Genomic DNA, 21,667 nt, shown 5'->3' with positions numbered 1-21,667 from the left:
GCCAGCGAGTGGCAGAGCCGGGTCGCAGGGAACGGGGATGTCAGAGCCTGTCCAGGTGGCCAGTGGTGCAGGGCTTCGGGTGCCGTGGAGTCAGCTGGCAGATTTCCACCAGGAAGGTGTGGCGCTGTCCTCCCCCGCTTCCCAGAAGCCATGCCTTGTGCTTCACTCCCTTATTAATTAAGACTGAGTGCGTGCACTGCAGCTGTTACGCTTAGGGAAGGGACTTCAGGTGCTGAAGGCTCTCCAGAGGCCACCTCCTGCTTCTGTCTCCCGGGGTCTCATTTCGGTTGCTGCCTTTCTGAAACGCCTTGGCTTCCCGCTGTGGTTTCCTTTGTTGCATCCGCTCCGGGCCGCCTGAGCGTCCGCGCCCGGTGGAAGTCACAGCTGGGCAGCTCCGTGATGTGTGCCCGGCCACGTGGAGGCTCTGGGCGGTCTTCCCTCAGGGGGGCAGGTGGCAGCTCTGATAGGCACATCCTTGGGGCTTCCTCGGGCTTAACTGGAAAAGCGGCTGGGCTGCCAGAAGGTCGGGCGGGGTGAGGAGGGGTGTAGGCTGCGTGGCCGATTTGCCGCCCTATTTATTTTAATAGTAACGCGCGCGTGTATGGTGTTCTGTGTTCACAAGCCTCGGAGGTGGGTGGGGAAGAAACTGATACCCGGAAGGGCAAAGCCACTCTCCCCAGGTGGTACGGGCAGCAGGCAGAAGGGTCAGCATGGAAGGAGCCAGATATTCGTCCTGCAAATAAATACCGCCTGACCTCGGAACCAGCAGGGCTCCTTCTGGCCTGTGTGTCCTGGGCCGCAGAGGGGCGGGCAGGGTGTCCTGTGTCCCTGGCGGCCACTGGAGGGTTCGCAGCGGTACAGGGGAGATGACTTCCGGTCCGAGGTGTAGTCACCCGAGACCGCCCTCAAGGCCGGGCGGAGGTGCTGAGAAAGTGGGTGTCCGTGGGTGTGTGAGTGGTCACAGAGGGCTGGGGAGGTCCTGAATACCGAGCTCTGAAGTGTGAGGATGATTTGGACAGAAGGAGGGACATCCTTGGTGTGAGTGGTGGTCTCGAGCCCAGAGCCAGCGTGGGTGTCAGGGCTGCTGAGAAGCCGGGGGTTCCAGGCTTTGCTCGGTTCCCAGAAAGCCCTTCTGTTTAATCAGCTGGGGACAGTGTGCTCTGTGAAGGGGGGCGGGGGGAGGGAGGGGAGGGAGGGGGGAGGGCGGGGGAAATGGGTTGGAGGTTCTCATACGGATTTGCTCCCTTGCACCACCTCTCTCCCTCCTTCTCTCTGTCTCCCTCTGTCTGCCTCTCTCTCTCCCTCTCTTTCTCTCTCTCTCTCTCTCTCTCTCCCCCTCTCTCTCCCTCCTTCTCTCTCTCCCTCTCCCTCCTGCCCCCCTCGGTTTTCTTCCTGCTGATGTGAAATTGCCGTGTGGGTTTCCAGGAGGAGAGGGAGGCGGGTTAGGACGGCTCCGATTCTGCCCGGTCTCCCCGCCTGCCTGGACCTCAGGGTTTTCAGAATGTGGGAAGAGGAAGGAAAAGTTGTGAGACAAAAAGACAAAGAAAAAGAAATGGGAGCGGATGGGCAATAGGTGGGAACGCAAGAGGGATGTTTGGAAATGAGGGAGCAGCTTACAGCACACAGAAAGCCCTAAGCACAACCTCTTTTTACACAGTAGACCTTTAAGTGTGATAAACACACAAATAAGAAGTAAACAGAGTCTGAGACCACCCTTTACAGTCGTCCCTTGGTATCCACAGGGGATGGGTTCCAGGACCCTCGTGGATACCAAACTTCACAGATGCTCAAGTCCCTGTAGTCTCCCCCCACCACCCCCGTATCCAGGGGTGAGGAACCCGTGGACGCGAAGGACTGACTGTATTGTCACATGTAGAAGCGTTTGCTCATCGCCTTCCTTTTACAGAGAGGAAAGAGACTTGGACTGGTTAAGACTCGCAAGGTAACACGGCTGGTGAGTGACAGATTCCACGCCTGGTGCATTGTCTGCCATGACCCCCCATCCGGCTCACCCCTTCTGGGTCAGGGTAGCCTGGGGGCCTGCAGGGGGGACGGAGGAGGTGGTGCTGCCCCGTGTGTCTCCAGAGCGGCCTGCTGGCTTCCGGGAGGCTTGCAGAGAGGGATTTGGAAAGCAGCTGGCGGGCAGTCCCCTCGTCCGTGGGGACTGGCTTGTCTCAGTCCGGTCCCTGGGGCAGGTCAGTGAGGGATGCCGCTGGCTCCGGGCTGGGAGAGCTCTGCGCTGTGGTCCTCTCTGACTTCTCCACGACGGAAGCCACGTGCTTCTCTTCCCCATCCTTTTGCTTCCTCAAGATGGGAGGGGGCTTCTGAAATGTCTATGTCCACTTGTTCATTGCTCAAAATGCTGAGGATTGACAAGCACAGCTCTCAACGTTGAGAAGACAGAGGGGACAAAACCGATGCAGTGCCTGTCCTCTCAGAGCTTCTGCTCTAGCGGAGGGACAGATGCAAACAAGTGAGAAAGTACATAGGAAGGTCAGGCAGTGCAGTGGGAAAAAGGAAGCAGAACAAGGGGATGGGGGGTGTGGGGAGGGTGTGCCCGGGGGCCCTCGGTAGTAAAGTGACCCTGGAGCGGAGACCCAGTGCAGCGGAGGAGGGTCCATGCGGCTGTCTGGGGGGAAGCCGTCCACCCAGGAGGGGCCCTGAAGCTGGAGACATTTTGAGGTGTCAGGGGTAGCCCTGAGGCCAGGCTGCCCTTCTTCAAACCACTGGAAAATTTTGAGCAGAGGACTGACATAGTTTCAATGGAAACGGATCACTCTGGCCGCCGTGTGTGCAGCAGTGTTGAGAACACCTCCAGGAGGTCTGCCTGGAGGCAGTGACCCTGGCGAGAGAGGGGGCGCCTTGGATTAGGGTGGGAGCAATGGAGGGGTTAGTGGGCAAATTCTGCATATATTTTGAAGGTGGAACCAGCAGGATTTGCTGATGAGTTGAATGTGGGGTTTGAGAGAAAAAGAGGTTCTAGAATGACTTCCAAGGTTTTTAGCGTGAGATGGGAAGGCTTGTGGGGGGAGCAAACTGGGGGAAAACAGGAAGGGAGGCGTTTGTCTGGGGAGATGCCAAGCATCTAAATGCAATCCACCAGTCAGCAGGATGATGGGTCTGGGGTTGAGAGAAGAGTTTTCTATGCTGGAGAAAAATCTTGGGAGTTGTCAGTGTCCTGATAATACTGAAAGTGTGGGACCAGATGGGATCACCTGGAGAGTGAGTGTGGATAGAGAAGCTCTAAAGACTGGATTCTGGAACTCCCGTATTTAGGGGTCTGGGATAGGAATCGGCCACGTTTTTCTTAAAGGGCCAGATCGTAAATATTTCAGACTTTGCTGCAATGACTCAATTCTGCCCTTGTAGCACAAAAGCAGCCACAGATGACACATGAACGTGTGTGTCTGTGTTCAATAAAACTTTATTTATAACAGCAGGCAGCTGCCCGAGGGCCACGTTTGCTGACCCTGGATCTAGGCCATGAAGATGAACCAGCAGGGAGCAGCCCAGGAGAGAAGAGGGGAACCCGGAGGGCATGTTTCTCAAGGGGAGCAATTTTCAGGGAGGGAGTGATCAGCGCGGTCAGATGCTGCTGGTGTAAGAGGAGGATGGAGAGTTGACGCTGGCCACGTGGAGGCCATGGGGGAGCTGATGGGAGCACGCTGGATGGGGCAGGTTGGAGGAGAGGCATGGCGGCGGAGGACGGGGGGAGCGCGGCTTGCTCGGTCTGGTAGCGACTTTGTGGAGGAGTGTGGTTGTAAAGGGTGCAAAGAAGTGAGTGGTTAAGTGTAGGGCTGTTTGGTCAAAGTCAGTATTTCTCCCTTAAAATGGGAAACATATCAGGGTGTCTGTGTGCCGATGGAGCTGGCCCAGTGGAGAGAGCACAGAGGTGATGCAGGGAAGGAGGCGAGCACTGCTGGGCGCTGGCCCGTGGGGGAGGGGACGCCATGCAGGGGTGCAGTGCGCAGGGCCAGGCGTGGCCTTCGCTGGCGGCTGAGGGAGGGTGGGTAGCCGTGGTCAGAGGCACTGGCGGGCTGGGGTGGGGGAATCGTCGAGGGCACTCTCTCCTGTAGCTTCATTTCCTCTGTGACTAGGATCAAGAGCTGTGACCGAGGCAGGGAGGGACCTCAGCCCGTGGTCCATGGAGAGAGATGCCCCCGGAGCCCCGAGGGAGGGGACGGGAGACAGTGACAGAGAGAGTTTGAGTCTCTAAATCAAAGTTAAAAGGTTTCTGCCCACGCTCTCCCTGTAAAAGGGGCCTTGTAAATTCTCAAGAGTTATGACTGAATTAATAAGGCCAAGAGGAGGGTGTGGATTGAGGGTCCTCAAAACTTAGTCTCAGATTCCAACAGGCCTGGAGCTGTCTGCCCAGGTGGCTCTTGTATGACTGTATTCTTCAAAACTCGAGATGTAATTGACATATAAAATTATATGTTTCAGGCATACAACATAATAATTCAGTATTTCTATATATTGTGAAATGACCACCACAATAAGTCTAGATAACATCCATCACCACTCATAGTTACCTTTTTTTTTTTTTTGCTACAATTGCATTTTGAAGAAATGGAATGGCTTGCCCGGAGTAATGACAATCCTCAGAAATCAGACAGTTGGGTGAGGCGCCGAGAGCCCCTTGGCCAGAGATGGAGGAGGGCTGGTGGATGCTTACTGCACTTCCTCCTCTCTCCTCCTAAAGCTTTTTTTTGAGACTTCTTGTTTTTTTTTTTCCACATCTTCCTATAAGGCAGGAGGGAGGCAGGAATGAGAGGAAGATTCCTCTCTCTAGTTTTTTTAAGATGTTCTGGGGAAAGAAGGGGGGACCCAGGTCACATGATCTGGACACGGGGTGGGGCTCAGGGTGGGCTGAGCACGCGGTATCTCCCGTTAGGAAAGGAGGCCTTGGGAAGAGTGAAATGCAAATATAAACTGTGAAGACAGAATATCTTCTTCGTTCTCCTTAGATGTCCGTCGGGAAAGAGACAGGAAAGCAGCCCAGGCAAGGGGTGGGATTACAGGGTGACCTGGGGCTTTAGCAAAGAGAACAGTCCAAGGTCACAAATCACCAGAAAAGCCGGGCATCTGAACTTGACCCAGGCTGTGCTGAGGGGACTGAGGACGGTCACAGCAGTGGGGGTGGCAGTGTTTGCTCAGGGAGCTTCAGAAGAGATGCCTGTGTACTGTCATTGCAGCCAAGAATGGGGGTGGCCTCGGACGGGACACATGACTGGCCCTGGGTCTGTCGGATTTTCTGAGGGGCCGCTCTTCTTGGATGGCAAAGGGTCCAAAACGTTGTGCTCCCCTAGGGGACAAAGTCCTTTGTGGGAGCGATAAAGGCAGTAAGGAGTTTGTTGTTCAGTGCTGATCCAGGAAGAGGGATCGCCCATCTTTTCTCCAAATCTTGTTCCTGGAGGTTCTGTTTGAGATAAAATAGAGGATCTGGAAGCACAGAGGTGTAGGGACCCCGAGTTTATCTAAGGCAAGGCATCTCTGCAGACACAGCTCACATCGTCCCTGTGGCTCTGCTCCAAACTTCAGTTTCCCCAGCTCTGCATGACCTCCTGGTACCCACCTCGGAGGTGTGTTGTAGGGATTAAGTGAGTATTAGCTGTAGAGTGTCCAACACAGCACTGTAATGCAGCAAGGGCTCGATGAGGCCTGGGAAGTTATACAAGGTGATGATGGTAGTAGGGAGGTAGTTTCTCTCTAAGGATGGCTCAGGGAGAGCCAGGGTAGTGGGCTGGGGTCAGGAGAAGCCAGGCGATGGATTCTGTGTGGTTCCACTACCGAGATGCCAGAGTGCTTAATAAAAAGTTTGGAATACCTGTTTTGGGGTTTCAGAGCTCAAGCTCTTTCTCCCAAATATTGCTGGTCAAGGTACCAGAGAAGAACACTGTAGCATTGCCAAATAGTGCAGTGCCTTCAAAAAATAATCCTGGGCAGGAAACTCTGAAAAGCTGCAAGAACCATAATATTGAGAGAGATTTAGCGGAACCAAAAATCCCTGCAATGCTTAGAACAGCAGGAGCATAGATTTCTCATACAAATCAAGTGATTTGTGTGAAAATCCTATCCATCTCCCTAACCTGAGCTGAATCAAGCAAATGATCGCTGTGAATTGCAGAGTGAGCTCTGAGGCAGGCGCAAGGCTGGTTTATGATCCTGCAGAACTTTTCTGCAGCATGAATTCCTGGGTCAGCAGGTGACTTCGAAGGAACGAAGCTCCCCCATCCCGGCTGGCCTCCCTTCCAGCTGCTTTGGTGCAGGGCTCTTTTTTTGGGTGGAGGAATGTCCTCTGACTGCTTAGGGCAGAGCTTCCTGGCTTCCATCCTTTGAGGGGATTCAGCCCGTGGAGGGGGACTGGCACACATTTCCCTGGGCCTCTGAGGAGTGGCCGTGGTGGGCAGGTGCTGGCCTGGCTGTGAACTTGAGCATCACGGGAGGTGTCTGGCCAGGAGATACTCCTACCTCTGTGTGGAGAGACACATGGATATCTCGCCTTGCCTCCGCAAGGAAAGGAATGGATGGTCCAGTAGAATGGGCCCTTGTGAGTGCTGTGCTTTTGAGCTGGTCTATGTTATGGGTCCTGTAGAGTTGATCCTTCTTTGACTGTGAAAGGATATCTCCCACTCGAGAATCATTAGATGGATGGGCTTTGGTTTTTGATCCTGGCTCTGAGAGATGGTTGTTTGACCTTGTGAAAGTCACTTAATTCGGCCTCAGTTTCTCCCTCTGTAGAGTGAGGATAAGGGGGCCAACCTTCCCGGGATGCCATGTGCGGCTAAGGTGAAGCATTCAAGTCAAGCCCCGACCACCGATAACAATCCCAGTAATAACAATAATAAAAATGCTAAGTAAAATGTAAATGAGATGCCCTTTTTCTAGCTCTAAAATTACTGAAGGTTAAAAATGACATTGCTCGGTGTCAACAGAGATATGGTAGATTGGTATAATGTCCTGTTACTAGAACTACAATTGGTGCAAACTTTCTGGAAAGCATGATTTGGGGGGATTTTCATACTTTTGATTTACTTCTAGGATTCTATCTAAAGGAAATAATCAGAAATGTGGGGAGATAGGTGTGCACAAAATTGTTCAATGTGGTGCTATTTATCTTTCTGAAAAACTGGACTCAACTTTTCGCAGTAGCAGGGAGCTAGTTAAGTAAATTACGGTACATCCATACAGTGCAGTAGTAGGTATCCATATAAAACTATTTGAAGAATGTTAATGATATGAGACAACGCTCATGAAATTGTATGCTATTTATTTATTTATTTAAATACATTTATTTATTTGTTTTTATTTTTGGCTGCGTTGGGTCTTCGTTGCTGTGTGCAGGCTTTCTCTAGTTGCGTTGAGTGCAGGCTACTCTTCGTTGCGGTGTGCAGGCTTCTCATTGCGGTGGCTTCTCTTGTTGTGGAGCATGGGCTCTGGGTGCATGGGCTCAGTAGTTGTGGCTCACGGGCTTAGTTGCTCCACAGCATGTGGGATCTTCCCGGGCCAGGGCTCGAACCCGTGACCCCTGCGTTGGCAGGCGGATTCTCAACCACTGCGCCACCAGGGAAGCCCATGAAGCTGTATGTTAAATACTTCTAAACTGGCTAATGAAGCGTGTGTGTGTATGTATGTGTATGTATAACATAAATAAAAATATACTAAAGTGGTAATAGAGATTCTTTGTGGATGATGAGGTTATGGATGATTTTTGTTTTCCTTTTTGTACTTTTTCCTACAGCTTTCAGATATCTTACGATGAGCCTTTATTAATTTTTATAATATAAAAAACAATAGAAGTTACAGAAATAACATGAGATCCAGTGACCTGAGCGGACCAGGTTCTTGCCCTGTTTTGGAAGTTTTTCTCTGTGATCAGGGCTGGCGTGGATTCCCTGGAAGCTTGTCGGAAGATTGAAAGAAACATTTTGGAACAAAGAGGCAGAAGTGGGGATGTGACGGAGACAGCGCCAAGCACAGTGGGTAGCCTGCCCGGGGTTTGCTCTCTGCCCTGAAATCCATTAGCTTCTCAGAAGACACAGACACGGTAACAGCCTGTGTGTTTAGTCACTGCCAAAGGCACAGCCAGACTGGAACAGGCTGCCCTCTCGCCTGGCCGTTGTCACCAGGAAGCCAGGAAGAGGTGTCTTCAAACAAAGAAGCAGCCCTGCCTCCACGCTGCTGCCAGGATGCGGGGCTGGACGCGCCAGGGGTGATGCAGCAAACATTTGGCAGAGGTAGTGGGACCCAGGCGGGGGGCGACTCCCAGGACACAGCTGTTCCCAGGCCGGGCCACCTTACAGGGTGTCTCACCCGTCCCACCGTGCGTGTTGGGGAATGGGGCACACGAATGGAATATTTGCAACTTCTGTAACTCATGAAGTATGGCGATGGAGCTGGCTGTTTAACAGAAATAATGCTTTTATTCAACAAATGCCTTTTGAATGTAACGTGCCTGGTCTTGACCTAGGTGCTGGGCATTCCCTGGTAAATAAAGCTTTTGTAGAGCTTGCTCTTTTTTTTGTATGTTGGACAACTTAGTTCTGATATATATGTTTTTAAAATCTGGATTTTGTGTGTGGGTGTGTGTATTGGTTTTGCTTAAAGTAGGACACTTGCTTTAGATCTGTGAAATATTGTAGAAATAGTGATTTTTTTCCTTTTAGTGTAGATGTCCCAAGTGTTATATAAGTTTAAGTATTTTTCTTTAATTCATCCTTAAGACAGCTCTGTGAGGTGGGGGCAGGGAGAGGATGCCGTTTGCCTTCAAGTGAGGAGCAGAGGATGGTTTGGGCTTGAACTGTGGCCCCTCTGAGAACCTTCCAGGGCAGCCGCTGACTTCAGTTCAAGGGGGCTGCCTCCCGTGATTGACGGTCAATGGCCACTGGCCACTTGGAGGCCCTTTGCTGAGGAGGTGCTGGGTTTTCTGCTCTCTGGAAACCATTCATTCATTCCCTTCAGAACTTTTTGAATTGTGACACGTATGATGGCTATTGTGTTTTTCTTTCATTCCACTTGGTGCCAGAATCTGGTTCCCTAAGATCCTCAGAGGCACAAGATTATGCTTAGCAAATGTAAATTATAACTTTTGTAAAGATACAGTCTTCCGCTGTGTAATATGTTGTGACTTGGGTTCTTCCTCTCTGCTTTGGAATGTGCCCAGATGTTTTGCTTCTTTTAAAGATCTGACATGGCCATGGCCGGCTCTATAAATAGTACCAAACATTAGCTATAATGCTGGTATGAGGCTGATTTTTTTTTTCCTGCCACCCACTGAAAGTCTTGGGAGAAAATTCTCTCTCTTTCTCGCTCTCTCTCCACACACACACACACACACACACAGTGTCTACGGTTATATTTAGACATAAGTAGAAATCTTGAATGTGTTCAAACACGTATGTGTTTTTGCTTCTTTTGTTTTTTAGGAATTAGGCAAAAAGGAGTTAAAGAGCTTTCAACAATAACGGGAAGCAAAATGACTTTCCAAGTACCTACTCTGTACAAGCACAGTGGTAAATTAAATCAGTCCCTGGCATCAGAATGCACAGTCCTGCGAGAGGGCAGCTTTATGAGTAGCTAATTGTACCAGGCTTCCTGGGCATGAAACGTGAAAAGATACCTCTTATAAACTCCTGGGGACTTTTCTCAGCTGCAGAGCGACTTTCTCACAGTTGCATTAGTTTGCTAGCACTGTGGTAACAAAGTATCACAGACTGAGTGGCTTAAACCACAGACATTCACTGTCTCAGGGTTCTGGAGGCTGGAAGTCCAAGATCAGGTGGCGGCAGGGTTGCTTCCTCCTGAGGCTGTGAAGGAAGATCTGTTCTGGGCCTCTCTCCTTGGCTTGTAGATGACCATCATTCTCCCTGTGCCTCTTCATATTGTCTGTGTGTCTGTCACTGTGTCCAAATGTCCCTTTTCATAAGGACACCAGTCTTATTAGATTGGAAACCACCTTAATGACCTCATTTTAACTTGATTACCTCTGTTAAGACCCTCTTCCCATGTTCTGAGGGGCTGGGGGGTTAGGACCTCATATGAGTTTGTTAGGGGGCTGGGGGTGGCACCATTCAACCCTAACAGAAGTCTTTCAGGTAATAGTTCTACCTTGGGCAATAACTTGCCTTAAGCCACCCCAGACTGCCAGATTGAGAATATTTCTCTCCCTATCCCCTCACTAAGCAGTGAGTTTCCGCAATTCCCGTTACTTTCAAATTTGATTCCGTGAACCCCATACTCCTTCCCGGAGCCAAACCCAGTTCCTCTTCTGTGAAGCCAGCGGAGAATGGCCAGGGACCACCCTTGATCTAGGGCAGAGGTTGAAAGGAAACAGCTGAGGAGCCTGTGTCTGAAAAGTATTCAACAGAACCCAACATGTTGGTACGCTTGCAGCCCATCGGCTAAAAAGAAATGAATGAGCCTGTGTCTGAAAAGAATTGGATGTCCGCTTATTGGTGCTTGCAGCCTCCCAGGGGCAATGAAACTACCCGTTATCACCTACAGGATTTCCAAGTTCAGAAGCACAGTGGGGAAAGAGGGTAATGTGTGTGGTACGTGGTGTCTTCCGGGCGTGGAGGAGGATGTGAGAAGTGGCAGAGTCAGGGCTTCAGCCACGGAACACAGTCAGGCTGTGACAAGTTCAAGTGCTCCTTGGTCCCGCCCCTCCGTGCATCCCACTCTTACACCCATGGCCAGAGCCGTCACACTGGAGGGGGTGGTGCTGAGCAGAGGCGAGACATTCTTTTTTTTTTGCCACACAGCATGCGGGATCTTAGTTCCCGGACCAGGGATCGAACCTGTGCTCCCTGCAGTGGAAGCGTGGAGTCTTTTTTTTTTTTTTTTTTTGCGTGGAGTCTTAAAGCACTGGACCGCCAGGGAAGTCCTCCGGAGGTAAGACAGATGCAGGGAGAGTATACATGTCTGGATGAGCCCTTTCATGTAGACTCTGGGCAGGGAGCCAGGGGTCAGTTACGTTTGTTCAGGAGGAACCTGGGGTTCCTCTGGGGAGGGTTAGGAACCTGAAGCTGAGGAACAGAGCCTGGTGTGACAGAGAAGTAAGACTTCAGCTTCACCCCCGGCTGTCCTGATCCCTCCCTTAGATGCTGCGGGGTTGTACTGGCCAGTCCCACGGACCGGGCGTCGGCACATTCAGCGCATACGGGATGAACGGGTCCAAGTTCTTTATCGTGGTGCTTCCATCTGCTATGCTGTTGACATTCTGAGCAGCAGAGGTGGAAAATCCGGGAGGAAAATGGCAAGAGGGGAGGCAGTTTTCTTCTACTGAGTTATGAATACAGATACCACCACCCTCCCTGCTTTTGCTCCCTGAGATAAGCCGGGTCTGATACCACGTCTGCTGCAGCCCAGTTCACTCAGGCTGCCAGTTAAAATTAGGAAAGGCCTTGGGCCACTGATCTGACAAAAGCGCACTACAGAAAGGTTCCAGAGTCAAGAAGCATTCATGTGCAAAAGTGGAACCCTTCATAAATTGTGTTTAAATTAGGTATGCTTAGCTGCCTTGGGAAGGGCACAGGGGAACAATGCCAAATGTTAAAGCGGACTTTTACAATTTTCACCTGGGGGCAAGGTGAGGGGAAAGCATAGGAAAGATACACCGTGTTAGCTTGGGGGGGTTGTTCTTCTCTTTGGGGGTCAGCCAGGGCTGCATTCCCTCAACTGTAAGATTTGAGTGGCTGGATCCTTCCAGCCACAAAGTAAGAAATTGTTAAGGAGGATGATGAGCTTCACTCTGCCTGGGGTCTCCTCTGTGTACATTGTACCCATCCCTTCACAAACAAACCAGCAAACAAACCTGTACCTTCCACTGCCCTCATATTCAGGTGAGCCCAGAATGTAGCTCTCAGGCTCTCAGAGGTTTTTTTTCTTCCAGAGAGCGCCTAGGGGTGATGATCTTAGCAGTGGATGTGAGGGGCACACTCGCTACAGATCCTGCACTGGGTCAGACCGGTTCTGCGTCTGGAAGGGCACCTGAACACAGACACGTCATGCCACACCTCCTACGTGCTCAGAACTGTGCCAAGACCACAAAAGAGGCCCAGGAGTTGCCTAGGATGTAGACTCGGAGACAGAACACACATCAAATGACCAGAGAACAAGGAAGGTGCAGTGGGGTACAGGAGGATGCGGTGAACGTGCAGAGGAGGGGATGACTGCTGTGGTGATCAGAGCAGGAGGCAAGTGCAAGGGCGAGGAAGGTTGAACCAGGGCCAGTTAGTCTAGGGGGTAAAAGAGGGGGGAAGGACGAGGCTCCTGGCCACTGGTCTGTAAAGGTCGGTTACGCTTTGCCAACAGTCCATAAAGCAGAAGTGGCCGAAGGGAAACCATCCCTCCAGCTCATCACAGAATCCTTAGCAACTCCATCATCAGAGTCCTTTCCCTGGACCTCAAAGCCGTGGCTCCAGTGGACCCAACTGAGCTCTCAGCACCTCCTCGCCCCCTGCTTGCCCTGGGCCCGATGGAACCGCCTCTCATCTCAACAGGCCCTCTGCTGGCCTAGGACACACTATTCTCCTCCGCCTAATGCCCTTCCTGCAGCCCTGCAGGTTCAAATCCTCCCCATCCTTCAAGGTTCAGTTCAAATGTCATGTCCTCTGTGGAACTTTCCCTGATTCTCTCCTGTTCCTGGCTCTAAGGGATGCTCCGAGTCACGTATATATACTTCTCTTTAATTGTTCTTACTACTTAGTAGTAAAATATTGATTGAGTAGTGTACCAGGCACTATTCTCTGTACCTTGGATAAATCAATGAATCAATCAAAGACTTCTGCTGTCATTGAGTTTATGTTCTAGCTAGGGAAAACATAATGAAGAATAGAAAGAACATGTAAGTAAATCGTATGAAGTATCAGGTGATAACTATTATGGAGAAAAAGAAAAAGAAGAGTGGGAGAAGGGCGTTGGGAAAGCGGATATGGGAGGAGTGCGTTAGGTTGCGATTTTAAAGAGGGTGGTCTTTTGATAGGCCTCCTGTGGAGGCTTACCTCCGTGTGAAGGCTTGTGCAAAGGCCCTGAGGTGGAAGTGTGCTCCAAGAACAAGGAGGCCGGAGTGGTTGTAATAGAGAAAGGAGTGGAGAGAGTAGGCAATGAAGTCAGAGAAGTAATGGGGGGACATCACATGGGGTCTTGTTGGCCATCTTAAGGACTGAGGGAGACAAGGAGGATTTTGAGGCAAAAAATGATGTGATAAGATTTATTTTCCGTAGGAATTGATCTGGATGCTACGTTTAGAACAGAGGGAAGGTAAAGCAGGTGGAAAGCGGAGACAAACCTAGAGGCTACGGCAGTGGTCCAGGTGGCTTGGGCCAGGGTGGAGGCGATGAGAAAGTGGTCAGACTCTGTATGTATTTTGAATTTGATTATTAGTGAAAAGATTGTGATATATCGGAAAGGGCAAGGAATCAATAATGACTGGGAGGATTTGGGCCTGAGCAATTGGAAGGCTGCAGGGTCCAACACCAGCGATGGGAAAGGCTGTGAGAGGGGCCTCGGGCAAGTGAGGGGCTTTGAGTTGGTCCTCTTTGGACCGGAAACTACTTAGGAGTAGGAGGCCATAGCGTCATTCATCTTGGCTGTCTCCTTTGGGACTCAGGAATTATCTATCACTGATGGATGTATCCTGTTTCAAGAGCTGTTCTGATTGCAAAGAATTCTTGCATTGGGAAGACATCGGTTAACTTCCGGTGATTGTTCAGGTCAAATGTCTCCATCAGCTGTGTCTCCAGGTGGGCATTCTGCTTCTTTGACACCATCCAGAGGTGCAGTGACAGGTCTCCTCCAGTGGAGCGGGGTTGTTTGATGAGGGTCTGATTTAGGGTGGGTTAATCTCATGAGCTGCCAGGACATTTGATAGGAGTACAGAATATTTTCTTGGAACTAATCTTTTCTCTCCCAGTCATTATCACACCTAATGAAGATGATTAATTGGTGTTCATTGGTATGCTATCGGAGTGTGAATACTACTAAAAAGTAAATGTTCCTTTGGATTCTGGAAACTAGAGTGTGAATGGGGAGGCGGGGAGGACTTTCTGTATGACCCCAGACTTTGGAGTTTCTGGTCAGGATCCTGCTTTGTTGGTAGAAAGATCTGGTTGAAAGAGTACCCAGGCTGACACAGAGGGTGCTTAGTTAAAATATTCCCAGCGGGGTTGTCCTGGTGTTGGGAATGGGTTGACATGGAACCTGCTTATGTCTGTGTCATCGCAAGAGGGAACTCTTTACTCCACAGGTGCTTAGAGGACATCTACTCAGTGCCAGTCACCAGGCCAGGAAAAAAGATCCCTGACACACAGCGCCTGTCCTTAATACCCGGTCAACTAGAAGAGGCAGACGTGAACGCAGCCAGAGGTCGAGTTGGGCCTTGGAAGAGATAGAGGTCCGTTGCCCAGCTGGACCTGGAGGAGTTTTCTAGAGATGCGAGTGTTGAGTTGTGTGGATAAGGATGTGAAGTGGTTCTCCTCCCAGATAAAGTGGGAAGGCCATTCTGGGCACGTAGGAGCAGCGTGATGGGAGGTGACCCTGAAGAGAGTCATGGACCGACCATGAAGAGCCTTACAAGGAGTTGGACTTTATCCCGTAAGGAAGAGATAGATATTAAACGTTTTTAAGTGGAAGAAGGATATAAATCAATGACCAGGTCCTGGACCCTAGAGTGGCATGAAAGAGGGGGTGGAAGGATGGGATTATGGAGCCTGGGGGACTAAATAAAGGCTTTCACAACAGTCCAGGCAAGAAGCGATGGTGGCCTGGATTAGGATAATAATGATGGAGACCCGTGCAGAGGGATCGGTACCTTTCTGCACCTCGATTACTTATGATTTTAGAAACTACTCTGTAATGATAGTGATGGCATTTACTAAGACACTTGCATCACTTAATCCTTCCATCCACCCTATGAGGTGGGCACTGTTATAGACTCATCCTATTTGTGAGGGAAACCGAGGCCCGGATTGGAATAAGTTGCCCAGCATCTCACACGGCCAGGGATCTGACCATCCAGCCCTTACTCATGGCACAGTGACTGCCTCCAGGGTAGCGAAGATCACCCCATTCCATGGATTGAGAGACTGAAGAAGAGAGAGGGGTCTTTGGGGGGCTGAGGGGAGGGAAGAGACCAGGTTGGCTCCTAGCTTTGAGGACCCTCGGTTCTAGGGAACTTTGGAAACACTGCCAGTGGGTCCGAGTGTTCCCTCTGGGGTAGTGTCTGAGGTGGAAGTTAGAGAGAAGAGGCACGTTAATGTCTGTGTCTGTGGGAGAGAACCTTCCATGTGAGAAAATGCAGTTCAGTTCCTAGCCGTCTCACCTTTCCCGAGTCTGAGGGCGGGAGCCGTGGTGAGTGTACAGCACCCCGCTTCATGTGCCTGGCTTACCCGATTCATACTGACTACCGTGACCCTCCTTGGGCCCCAGGGGTGAAATCTCAGGCTGTCAAGTGGAATTGACATCGTCAAAACCAGCAAAAGTGGAAAACAGTGAGGAGGACGCATGGTCTCCGAAAGGTCCTGTTTCCTGACACCCAGTGAAGGTGAACTATTTTCAGGCCTTCTGGGACTCCTTTGCAGGGGTGCCCGTATTTGACCACATTCTGGGTGTCTGCGTCTTCCAAAGGCAGAGGGCTCTCCGTGGGGGGCCTCGCTGTGTCACTGGACGGCCTGGCTTTCTCATCAGAGGTCAGGCAGCTGAGGAAACAACCTCCTGAGGAGAAAGCATTCTGTCTAGGGTGGCCACTGGGACTTGTCTGTTAAAATGAAGGACGTGGCTCTTCAAGGGTGTGTGGACGTTTGGGGGGCTTTGCCCCCGACAGCAAAGGTCTACGTTCCTCTGTTCCATCGGGGACCCCGCCCTGAGCCAGGCCGTCGGGAAGCCGCTGTGGATTTGGCAAGGTCCACCCGGTGACAGGGCAAGGTCATAGCAACAGCTTTGAGTGACTCATTTGCATCTTGGATCATGTTCTAAAATAGCTTTATTTCTGAGAGCCATTAAATACTGATAAGTGGGCATTTTGGTTGACGGAAAAACAAATAAGGAGCGACATGAACATTATCTTTTCTGCGCACCTGTGTGGGTGCATCCAGACAGGGCTGGCTGGGGCCTGGCTTGCCGGTCAGATGATGCCAGTGAGGTTTCTCTGATGGGCCAAAGGCAATGCACCCCTGCAAGCCGCAGCTGCCCTCTTTGTTATCCCGAAGGAGTCTTCATCTAAATCTCTTTGTCACCTTGCATGGAGGATTTTTTTTTAACCTCTCAGGGCTTCAGAGACTGAGGCTGATTGGTACTGACAGCCCCTGATTATTTAAAATCCTGGAGGCCACGATTTCTGCTGTGCTGGTCCATGGAGAGTTCAGCTGGCCGGGCCCTGCTGATAGCTCTGGCGGCTTGGGCTCTGAGGGCCGCATGGAATAGCAAATGCCCCCTTAAATTCTGAAACAGTCCACAGAAACTCAGAACACACAAAATCCCCTTTTTTCCTCCCCCCAAGTCCCCAACCAGCAGTGCCCCTCTCCTCAAATTCAAGTCTAGTTCTCTGGCCTCAGTCTTCTCATTTTAAGCACAGAAATCTTGCATTCTAAGAGTGGGCCAGAGTCTGCCTTCCCAGGAGGGGGCTTTGAGGACACCCCGGGAGCACTCACCAGGTTGTACATGGGCTTCCTTGTCCGGAGAGGGAGGGCTTGGGGGGGGAAGAGAGGAGGGGATCACTGTTACCTAGCGACAGCCACGTCCTACAACAGGTCTGCCGCTGAAGGAAAGATGTTTCCACAGGCACCTGGAGAGAACTCCCTGAGCCTCTCCGCGAACTGGGGAGCTCTCGAGGTGCTCTGGGGGGCCCGCCTGCGGAGTTCCTCACTGCGGGGTGCCTTTCTTGCCCCTGCAGACTCTGTGTGCCCGTGTGTGTGTTCACGTGTGAGCACATCCGTAGTCCACGTGTGAGCACAGTGGCGGTGATGGGAGTGCAGAGGCTGAAGAAGCATCAGCTCAGTTACAGGGGGTTCCAGAGGATTCCAGATGCCTTGGAAGTTGCCCTCCACTTTCAAGTAGAAATCCCCCCCACCCTTGGGCTGACTACTGCAGCGACCAGATTGGCCCAAATTGGCCCAAGTTGGCCCTGATTTCAAAATCCCATTTTGCTTGGAAATCATGTCATATATATTTTTTTTCCCCTGAAAGCCCAACATTGCGATGAATGTCTTTCCTGTTAGGTTTTAATCCGAGCTGAAAACACATACATTTAGGAGTGTAATTTGTGAGACTTATATCAGTGTAGACTCATCAAGGGGGCAGTTTATCACATCCTTTCCTGAGAGCACCTCCTGGATAGAGGAGGAAAGAGCACGAGGGAACTGGGCCCCCAGTGGAAGGGCAGGCTTCCGTGGCCAAGGAAGAGAAGGGCTGTAGGAGATGGGTCACTCCACACTCAGCCTTGTCCTGGGCTGGCTGGAGGGCCCCATTCATCCTAGGAGACCGAGCTCACAGCTGGTGATTCTCATTTATTTGTTGAGGTATAATTGATGTACAGTATTATATAAGTTACAGGTGTACACTATAGAGATTCACAATTTTAAAGGTCATCTTCCATTTATAGTTATTATAAAATATTGGTATAGTCCCCACGTTGTACAGTATATCCTTGTAGCTTATTTTATTTTTTAATTTTTTTGAACTATAGTTGATTTACAATGTGTTAATTTCTTCTGTACAGCAAAGTGACTCAGTTATACATATATACATATATATATTCTTTTTCATATTCTTTTCTATTATGGTTTGTCACAGAATACTGAATAGTTCGCTATGCTATACAGCAGGACCTCTGTTGTTTCTTGTAACTTGTTTTATACATAATAGTTTGTACCTGTTAATCCCTTAACTGTACCTTGCCTTCCCCCTTCCCTCTGTCTCCCCACTGGTAACCACTACTTTGTTCTCCAGATCTATGAATCTGCTTCTTTTTTGTTAAGGAACCTCTTTTTCATGTCGTTTGTCTACCACCCTTTACTTTCACCCCTCCATGACCTCTGCAGCCCCGTGCAGGTTCTGGGAATTCCCTGTCCCTTGCAACATAACGCTTTTGCTATTTCTGGATACAAAGGTGGAGGAATATGGTGATTGTCTCCAGTGTTCCCAGTTACCTCTAATTGTGTTTGTGCTCTCGTAGAAGAGGGCAGAGCAGGTGCTTCAAGACATCCCTTCTCTTCGTCATCCTGGTTACCTGCCCTGTGACATCCTTCAGCAAATGGTGCAGCAACTTTTGTAAAATAGAAATTCTCGCCACGCGTCTCTGTGGGGCAGTAAGACGTGAGCTCTGTCTTCACCTGACAGTGGAGTAATAATGCGCTTCCTTGGAAGTGTTCACATTCCCTGGGGGTAGAGAAGCTTTCAAGGTGAGCTGTCTCATGCATCCACCAACCTCCTTGGAAGGTCATGGGCTTGCTTTACAAATAGGGGAGCTGGAGAAGGGAGCTAAGAGTGGCACATGTGTCCGATAACTGTAAAAAGGTCAGATAGCCCAGCAGACAGGAGCCCCCTTTTTGGAAAGAGCGTGTCTTAAGCCTGGCTTGCTCCAGAATCCTCTTCCTTAGCCTGGAAAGAAGTCTCCACTTGATTTACAAGACCACAATCTAGACCCATTTCTGCCATTACTTTTTAAGGTCTGCAATAATCAAATCGGCTTTAGTCAATCAGTGCGTTCATTCAGCTACTCAACAATTATTTTTTTCAGCATCTATTATGTGCATGGTGTTGGAGGGACAAACACGTGTCAGAAACATTCTGTAGGTCTAAGAATCCGTCCTCAATCTGGGAAGGGGACGTCTGACATAAACAGATGAATACAGAGGCCTTTAGCAGCAAAAGCAAGACATGGATGAAATAAGTAATTAACTTCTAGGGAAGGATAATCTTCCCTTCCAGAATTAACCAGACTTCTTAATTTTTATCTTGTGGGAAAGTTGGAAAGATCTTCAAGGAAGGTGATGGAAAGATTAGGGAAGGAGATCAGTGAGAAAGAGCTGAGGGGCTGGGCTGTCTCCCCCAGGAGAGAAGGTGGGGAGAGGTCATACTGATGGCCGTCGGTGTGTGCACTTCTTTAGTGAGTTGTCCTGCGTCTCTCTTCAGTTTGTTTAAGAATAAGACTGTGGACAATACTTTTTTTTTTTTTATCATCTACCACACACCAGATTATATGAGGAATTGTATGCACATTATTCACTCACATTTTTTATTACTGAGAACAGTGTGGCAGTTACCATCCTGGGCACTGAGGTGAATAAAGCCAAGTTCCTGCTCTAATAGAATTTGGGGATCATCTCATTTTGTCCTTCTGTTATCCCTGGGAGGAAGAGGTTTCTGGTCTTTTGTAGAGAACGAAGTCAAGACTAAAAGAAGTTTAGTAGTTTAGCCAAAGTCAGGCTGGAGGTTTAAGATCAAGTCCCATAGTACGCTCCTTCCCCACGGGCAAAAAATAACCCCTCAATACCAGTACCAAGGCAGTAGATACTGGCTAACTGGTCAATATTTATTAGGAGGCTTGTCTGTGCTCAATAACATATTATATAAGAGATTCGCATTATGCAGACTGATGGTGTTTAAAGTTTCATAAGAGAAGTTGACTTTCTTGGTGGAAGTGAAGGTTGATCCGGACCTTCTAGAAGCTTCAGTGATATTTGTGGGGCTAAAGGGAGGGCCTTCCAGTGAAAAGGAATAACACAAACATAAGTGAACAGAGGTGGGACGTGTATGAGACGTGTCAGAATGAAGAATGGCGTCCCATTCAGAGGGTTTGGCTGGGGGTCGGGGGGAGCATTGGCAAATGGGCTGGACGGGTAGGGCAAAGTCCATCTCGTAGGGCTGTGAGGGCAAGAGGGGGAGCTTCAGTTTGGGGTAACGGCTAAAACTGCAGACTTTTTAATTGGGCAGCTGCCTGTGAGTGATGGCGTTTGGTCGTGAATCTGGGGTGGAGAGCAGAATAGATCAGATAGCAGAGCCTGGAGCCAGGAAGGCTGACTCTTGTGACTGCTTTTGGTGGCCATGGAGAGGGATGGACAGACCTTCCATCTGTTCTCCTTCTCAAGGTCAGCGTGAAGCCTTAGAGCTCACCTGTCAGCTTTAGGGGCAGGAGGGGTTAGTGGTGCTCATTGCTTGAAGCTGGGAGGAGGGGCAGGTCAAATCAGATGCCCTTGGACTCTGTTCTGCCTTGATGATCTGACCCAAACACTTTCTCTCCTTCTGCTTCTTGTCTTGAACCCCACGGAGCCCTCATGGTGCCCACGTACAGTCTGTGATTAGAGGGCTGGAAGGTGTGGTGTCCTGAGTGCGGGCAGTGCGGGCATAAGGTGAGCTGGTATCATTCTCTCGCCAGAGTTCTGTAGCAGAGCTGAGCTGCTCCTTCAGGCAGAGTCCTGGAGCTGCTAGAAGCTACAGGCAGAAAGGCCAGGAGGGCGACCTGTTCTCCTCCTAGACATTCCCAAGCTGCCGTGGCCCCTGGTCTTTTGGCCCCCTGGTCTCCTGATAGCCCGTGGCCCTCTGGATGTTGTCTAATTTTATTATTTTGAATACAGGAGATTTATAAATGCCAACTTAATGGGATTATATTTTTGTATATGAATATACCTGCAAATCAGAGCAAATCATTTGTTCATTCTTCATTCAACAACTATATTAAAATGATTGTTATATACATTATGCAAATATATTAATAATTTATTTGTGCCAGACATGGTGCTAGCCTCTGGGGTACAGCTGAGGACAGTAATCCCTTTTCTCATGGAACTGACAGTCTGCTAGGTGGAGACAAACAAGACAAATAAGTAGGCAAATTCCACAGTATTTTTTAAGATGGTAAGTGTGGGGTGGAAAAATAAAAACCAGGTAAGATGGATTGGGGATGCTGGGAGACAGGGAGGGTTGGAAGCCTACATCTGAGGGTTAGGTGACATTTGGACAGAGACTCAAAGGAAGTGAAGAGGGAGCTACGTGGGTGTCTGAGGAAGAGCCTTGCAGGTAGAGGAAACAGCAAGTGCAAAGGCCCTGGGGCGCAGTGTGCCCGGTGGGTTTGAGAAGCAGTAAGGAGGCCATGTGGCTGGAACTGTGGAGCAAGGGCAGAGCAATTGGGGATTCGGACAGAGGCACAGAGGGAGGAGGCTGGGATCTGGCAGATCACGCAGGACTCTATAGCCACTGTAGAGACTTTGGCTTTTACTCTGAGAGAAATGAGAAGCCGTTGGGGAGGCCTGAGCAAAGGAATCATAAGATCTGACTTCTGTTTATCAGGATCGCTCTGGTTGCTCCTTTGAGAACAGAATAGGGGGCAGGAGAGGGCACAGAGGGACCGGCGAGGAGACCAGGTAATAATGTAGATGAGAGGCGAGGGTGCCTTCTGACAGCAGAGTGTGGAGATGATGGAGGGCTGGATACATTTTGCAGTTAGAGCCAGAGAAAGAGAAGCAAGCGTTCAGGACGACTTTGCCAGAACATCTTGTCTAACCTCGTGCCTGCAAACCAAAGTCACTCTGTGGGTAGCCTTTGGGTTGACTGTGCCCTGAGGGCGCCGCCTAAATGCAGACCAGGGGGATAATACTGTTTCTTCATCAGCATGCCCTATGTGTGTGTATAAATGTTTACATGTGGACCTGTGCACATGAGAGTATGTGCGCAT

General features: G+C 50.0%; 1 protein-coding gene and 1 long non-coding RNA gene across 4 annotated transcripts in view; both read left to right on the top strand.

The window, feature by feature from the left end:
• ZMAT4 (zinc finger matrin-type 4) overlaps nucleotides 1-21,667 on the top strand; it is a 422,482-nt gene that overhangs the window by 9,890 nt on the left and 390,925 nt on the right. The gene's annotated exons all lie outside the window — the stretch shown is intronic.
• Nucleotides 939-10,286, top strand: LOC309619577. Its single transcript, XR_014239044.1, has 3 exons — nucleotides 939-1,038; nucleotides 1,743-1,954; nucleotides 7,742-10,286. It is a non-coding gene; the product is annotated as an uncharacterized lncRNA (long non-coding RNA).

This window comes from Balaenoptera borealis (assembly GCF_965194805.1).
Source record: "Balaenoptera borealis genome assembly, chromosome: 21".
Taxonomy (NCBI): Eukaryota; Metazoa; Chordata; class Mammalia; order Artiodactyla; family Balaenopteridae; genus Balaenoptera; species Balaenoptera borealis.
Note: the sequence above shows the minus strand (reverse complement) of the source record. Positions and strands in the feature narration are given on the sequence as shown.